The sequence below is a fragment of the Drosophila grimshawi genome, unplaced genomic scaffold (genome assembly GCF_018153295.1).
Source record: "Drosophila grimshawi isolate 15287-2541.00 unplaced genomic scaffold, ASM1815329v1 contig_78, whole genome shotgun sequence".
Taxonomy (NCBI): Eukaryota; Metazoa; Arthropoda; class Insecta; order Diptera; family Drosophilidae; genus Drosophila; species Drosophila grimshawi.
In genome coordinates, this window is record NW_025063616.1 from 293,884 (window position 1) to 300,921 (window position 7,038).

Genomic DNA, 7,038 nt, shown 5'->3' on the forward strand with positions numbered 1-7,038 from the left:
AAAACGCGCAACAGCATCAGCTACAGCTACAGCCATTTATATTTTCAGAAACCACGCCCCTCAAGCTGACTACTAGACAATGGGCCGAACCCAGAGGCTGCGTCAGCGGCATCGCCGTTGCGTCGGCAGCGCAGCCTCTGCACATGTGCACATAAATACTACATACTACATACTCGTAGATACAAACACATACATGCACAAACATCAATACATATGTATGAAGACATGTGTTTAAGTGGATATGTGTATATAAACGCATGGGCTTAACTCTCTCTGTGTGTGTGTGTGTGAGTGTGTGTGTTTTGTGTATTGTATCAGTAAATGAGTATATAAGCGTAGTGGTTGCCAAATACATACACACACACACACTCATACGCAGATATGTATGTATTTATGGAAAGCTGGGGTTGCCAACACACTTTGTCCTCAGGGGTGTAACTTATGCTACTGGGAAAAACTCGGCATTGGACGCTTGTTTTGCCAGTGGTTAGTGCCCTACCATTTTTGCCCCAGGGTTTATTTTGCACAGCATCACAGAGTGATTATATTAAAAATGATGAGAGTGGGGAACTATGTACAAATGTATGTATGCTTGTGTGTACATATACAAATGTGTAATATTCAATGTATAATATAATACAAAATGTGTGTGTGTGTGTGTGTATGTGTATGTACTTACACATTTAGATGTAGATACTTAAAGTTGACTGGGGCACCGAAGACAAAATACCCTTGAACTAAACTTTTTCTACAGAAGATACATTAATAAATGCCTAGTAAGCAATCCTGAACTTAAATAGTTATTTTAAGTGTTACCTCTTTAAATTACAAGGATTTTCGAGAAAACTTGACTTTTGAATTATTGATTCGATCCGCTAATAACACACTCTACGAATGTTTTTTTTAAAACTTTAGAGACAACTATGGCTTATTACTTTAAATAAGACATTTGTCTCTGTTCATATATGTATATATTTATATGAACACGAAAATATCCAATCTTTATATGTAAATTCAAAATATTTAAGTCACGTAATTGAATAATTTTTGAAGAACGATTTTATCAGTTAAGTATTAGTGAATTCAAAACTTACTCTATATAAAGGTTACTTGAGCTAGTAAATGAATTGTCTTTTACTATAATAATTGGAGAAAGTTAAATAAACATGGTCTGCCCATGATATGCGAAAACTTACATTTCGTACTGATATCGGAAGGTGATCGAGAATATATAGAATTTATGTTATTATATATATATATATATATTAACACACTTTTGGCCAACTTAGTAATTCACGAAAATGTACATTTTGAACTTGTCGTTTTAAGAGAATTTTAAATTTATTACAAAAAGAATATACAAAAATACAAAAAATGATAAAAACCAAACTAAAGAAATTGAACAGCAAAAAAATGATTTAAAAAGTATCGTAAATAAATTCGACATGCAATCGAAATTTCCGTCTTTATTTTGAGTAACTGGACACTATTAATTTTGTAAAGATGTTTTTTTTTAAATATTGTTGTTTGTAAATTTGTGTGTTCACGTTAAGTAGAATTTTATGTAACTTTTGAACATCTAATTGTATTCAGCTGCGCTATGCTAGACATCCTGTAATATATAATCTTAGGTATTCAAATATTTAGTCGTGCATTTTTAGCTGGGAAATAAATAAATCCTGAATAAACTTTAAGGTAATAATCGTTAAGATAACGCAACTTCTAGTTAGTAATTCAGCAAGTTGGCCGAACAATTTTACCAGCAGGGGAAAGAAGATGTCATATAGGATTTAAATAGATTTAAATAGTTGAACTACTTGAATATGTAAATATTCATGCATTAATATTAACTTATAAATGCTTGATCAATACGACGAAATACGAGGACAAACTATTATTTGAAATACTGTTTTGTTTTACAAATTATTTTGAACAAATGTACATAAAAACTATATTCCAACAACTATTTCCATTAGATCTGGTTTCAGATTAGTAGAAATACAGTCGACCCAACAGAGTATATTAATAAAATTACCGAAGAGAGCCACTTACCAATAATGTGTGCACTTTATGGAATTGTAATGAAGTAAATTTCATTTATTTCTTTGAATTGCTAAGCGATATTTATGTTTCGGAAATTGAAGTATTTCATTGCATGTTTGGCAGAAGCCTTTAACCTACTTTAATGTTCGCACAGCAAAGAAATAATTATAGGAGACATGAGCTTGCATGACTACATGTGTATACATATGTATTTACGGATGTATGTATGTATTTGTATTAAAGTTACGCGCATTTGTGCCGCACCGCGAGCAGATAAAGGAGCATTTACAATCACTACCACGAACGACAGCAGCCACAACAGCAGTCATGAACATCCTGCGGCGTTCACGAGTTGGACCCGGGGCCCTGTATTTTAGCCTCATCCTAAATTGGGTGCTCAGGCTCAATAGACGGAGCTGCCAGGCCGCACACTGGTACAAATCTCAGCTCTAGCCCATGTGTTCCGTGTCCATGGAAGGCTGCCATTTTCAACTAGCTGTCAGTTTAACATCAGAACACAGCCAACAGCAACAAAAAAATGCATAAGTACATACAATGCATATACATTGATAAATATATGGATAAATATATATTGATTTCCATATGTACAAAATGGTTAGACATCTATACATAATCGATTCGATATATATATATATATATATATATATATATGTATATATTTTTTTTTTAAATACATACAAGTGTATATGTAATGGACAAAGGAAAGTGACTGTGGACGTCGGACCAGTGTGCTGTGCATCACGATTTCTGCGGTTCGGCAGCAAAGACTGAAAATCAATATTGTTTTGTAAAGCGAGCAGGGCATCTGGTATCGCGAGTCCAAATCGTAACAAAAAATGGCGGCTTGATCATCGATCGTTCGCCTGCCGCGGCCACAAATGAGCAACCGTAGTCATAAATCGTGCCGTTGCAATGAAGCCGCCTAAGAGGAGGAGGGTCGAATACGGTGCGGCAGCGCTGCAATTGGATAATGCACCTGAGCACCCGTTTCGTGCCTCGCTATTTACTGCTGCCTGCTCTGTGCTCTGAGCTCTGTGGTAGAGTCACAGGGACAAGTAAGACACATACAAGTACGTATGTGTGTACTTATGTATATACTTATATGTGTGTACAATTGCAACCACGAGTTCCTGTGCATATGTACATAATTTCATACTTTTCAATGAACAGTCGTAGGTGCATGTGCTTAAATACATACACATCTGCATATACAAAGAAAGAATTTGCTAGCGTGTTGCGACTCACGATTTTTACAATTGGTGCTTTCAATACCTTTATTAACTTTTGGAATGGCAAAATTTGTTTCACTTAAATTAGTTGGCGTGTAATGACGAATTATACGAAAATACTATCATCTTAAGAACAACGATAAGGCAACTGAAACTGTTCGGCGTAGCTGAAATCAACGAATTATGACAACTTTTCTAACTATACGCTGACAACTCTTCAGTCTGACTGGGCTTTCCCCAATTTAAATACCCGTAGAAATATATATACATATTTTTTTAATTCAAACATTACATTTTATTTTATTAATGTTCAATTTTTCTCTGAGCCGACATTAAATAAATAAACTGTTTCTATATTCCGAATTTTTGTATATTTTCCAGGAGTTTCGGGCACGGTGCAAAGTGAAAATCATGAAAATTTATATTAAGCACGACATCCAAGATAGTAATTGCTATCGTCTAGGTAATAGGACTCATAGACATTTTTTAAGCAGTTACAAAGAAATTAATGTGTTACCATATTTGCCATCATAATCTATATAAATTCTTAATATGGACGACTAATCGAATCGCTATAGCTATGTCCATTTGCCTGTTTCTATTCAAACTAGTCTCTCACTGAGAGACTCTCAGACTTGAAGATATCTTGATGAATCTTAATGTATATATCGAATATGTATGGACCACTACATTTATACAACCTTCCTATAACTTGCATTATATTTTAATTGCTGTTATTCTTCGTTCCTCGTCACATCAATGATTTTAACCTTTCAATTGGATGATTAATGTTTCCAACATAATTGCAACCTAAAAAAGGTTACAGCGCTTTGAAGGAGACGTCTCCAACTCCATAAAGATTATATAGTCCTGATCAGCATTACTATCTGAGTTGATATACCCATTTCCATCTGGGATATTCTGACCAGACTCAGAAAATATGCGAGATATTCGTAATATTTGGCAAAATTAGAAATATCATTTTCGGACCACTTTATAATATTGCTGCCATGGGATCAATCATTCGAAAAATGAGTTTTAAGTTTCTTGATACAATAAAACTGCCGTGAAACAGCAAACATAATAGTAAAATTTGCTAATAAACAAAAACATTATGATATATCCAATTCCGAACATAAATCAGATTTCAGCAGATCAACATCGGTATGCAAGGATATTTTATCTTCGGCGTGTCTAAGAAAGACGATCTTTCCTGTTTTAATTTTCAATATTTTAGCAAACTCATCAATTAAAAGCCATTTCATCTTAGTTTTCTTACAATACCAGCCGATTATTCAACAAATAAAAATGTTGTATATGCCCAAAAATGTTGAAGACTTTAGCTATCAAACCCTTGAAATTTGTTCAATGTTTATAGTTAAATAAATGTTTTAATTCTGGAATTCATTAAATTGTGAAATATTCCTTATATTTTAAATTATTTATATAAGTAATTATATTATATCCTTCAATGTTTAACATGTGCATGGATTTTATGAACCAAGCAATAACACTCATATAGTTGCAAATGCATTTAAGAATAAAACACAAACCAGCAAGCATTTTTCTAAAGATACAAATTTTTCGTTCATTATGGAGAAGATGTAAGAAAAGCAGATTAATGTATGCAAATGATTAAAATATTATTGTGTTTTTGTGACTTTAGTGTTTGTGGATTTCCGTAGTTTGGAGCAGAGTCAAAAATATATCTTATTAAAATGGCATGAAGTAAAATATTTACACGCCATATGGCATTATCTTAGCAGTATAGAAGAAGTGCAGAGAGAGTCATGCAAATGCTACTCCTCTGATTGAGTATTTGAATCTGTAACTACTTCAGCACACATTTTTTACATTCCCCCACAGAAATTTCCAGCCAGCACACAGTGTAGTAATATTTCCGAACGGCCGCAGGCCACTTCGTTCATATTCGTTATGTCCTCAGTTGCAGACAGATTCAAATTTTGGTAGATGCGTCCGTCGCTTCTCGCTGCTCGCTTCTCGGCAATAGCAGAAGTCACAGCTACATATACTATGTACCTCACTTCACAAAGACGACAGCAACGACAACGGCGACGGTGGCGGCGACGGCACACGAATCATGACCATGAGCCCGGCAATGCTGCAAAAAGGCTGCTGCAATGTTGCACGACGTCCAATTGCCGCGGGGAAGATGTGCGCGCTCGTTGCAGCCAAAGCCATAGCCATAGCCCCTTGCGCTGGCCATTGCTGTTGCTGCTTGCAAATGCGATGTATATAAGTATGTATTTTCAGTTGCAGTTGCAGCAGGCGGATGTTTACAACATATTTCCTACGGCTGTGCTCGTGTGCACCTTTAATCCGCTCTTCTTTTTTTCCGTTTTTTTTTTTGCAACCCAACAGCCCAGCAGCAACAATAACCCAAAACAGAACAGCCAACAGGCTAGCACCGGTCCATTTAAATATGAGGCCGAGAGATAAAAACATCTGCAGCTGTGTTTGCTCGCAGTGGATTACCGTTGGTATACATACTCTTATTATATACATACCAAGTTGCAATATATAGATTTGCATATGAACATATGATTAATTTGAAATTTTCATAAACACCATATTTATTTAACATTTACATTGAAGATAGTTCAAAACCATTCAATTCTCAATCTATACACAATAATAATATAATACGATATATTTTTACTAGCATATGTATGTAGTTTTAATGATTTCGGATTATCTAGTAATATAAATATTTTTGAACAAATATAAGTAAATAAATAAGTAATGATCTAGTCGAGAGAGATCGAGAAACCGAAAGTGTTATCGATCAAATGAAATAAACATCCATGCTACACTAGATTTTCTATTTCAAATTTGAAGTCTTAAAATGTTAAAGTCGGTGTTTTCCGACAGGCAGATAGACGAAAACTTCTAAATCGATCTTTATCGATGAGAATATATATATATTACTAATAATTCGAAATATTAAGTTGGAAATTAATTTAAGTTGAGTGAAATATGAGCACTACACTTGCGCAGTTGCAAAAGAGCCTTTTAGTCTTTTAATAACTATAAAACTGTGATTGTATGTAGTGATCTTAAACTGTAACTGACGATTTGTGTTTGTGGATATGTGGTGACTCTGCTCTTTAATTTTTATCTCGATTAAAAAAATGGTGGTTCCATATATGTATTTTGAAGTGCTAAAAGTTCTAATTCTTAATTCAGCAATTTTTTTAAATATTCCTGCAGAGGACATTATAAGTAAACTACTATTCTTTCAGTTTTACAGCACTCTCCGTCTTTGCTCAAGAATTTAAGTTAAAAACAAGGGAGGCGTAATGTTTTTGAAATAGTGAATTCGCAGTACCCTTTAGTTTTGAATAATTATTCCTGGGAAAAGTCAAAATGTTGATAAAGCGTTACCAAAGAATTGATTGAATGACTAATTGTAATTGGCGTGTTTGGTCACACCAGAAAAAAAAACAAGTTTTTCTCCCAAAATCATAATTAACAACAGATCGTTCCTTTGATAAAAACTGAGTACTGAATTTCATCTAATCGACCACTCGCCGCTCGAGTTGTCTTACTTGTTGTTTGTGCAAGCCGCCTTGTGCTAATTGCTCTTTTTGTGATGTCGGCGACTTAATTTTTTCCAAAAGGATGTCGTTGTAACTAATTGGAACATCGCCCTTGGCAGTAAGCGTACATCGGCGTACATGATGTATGTTCTTTAAATGCCCAATGCACCTATGATGTACGAAGT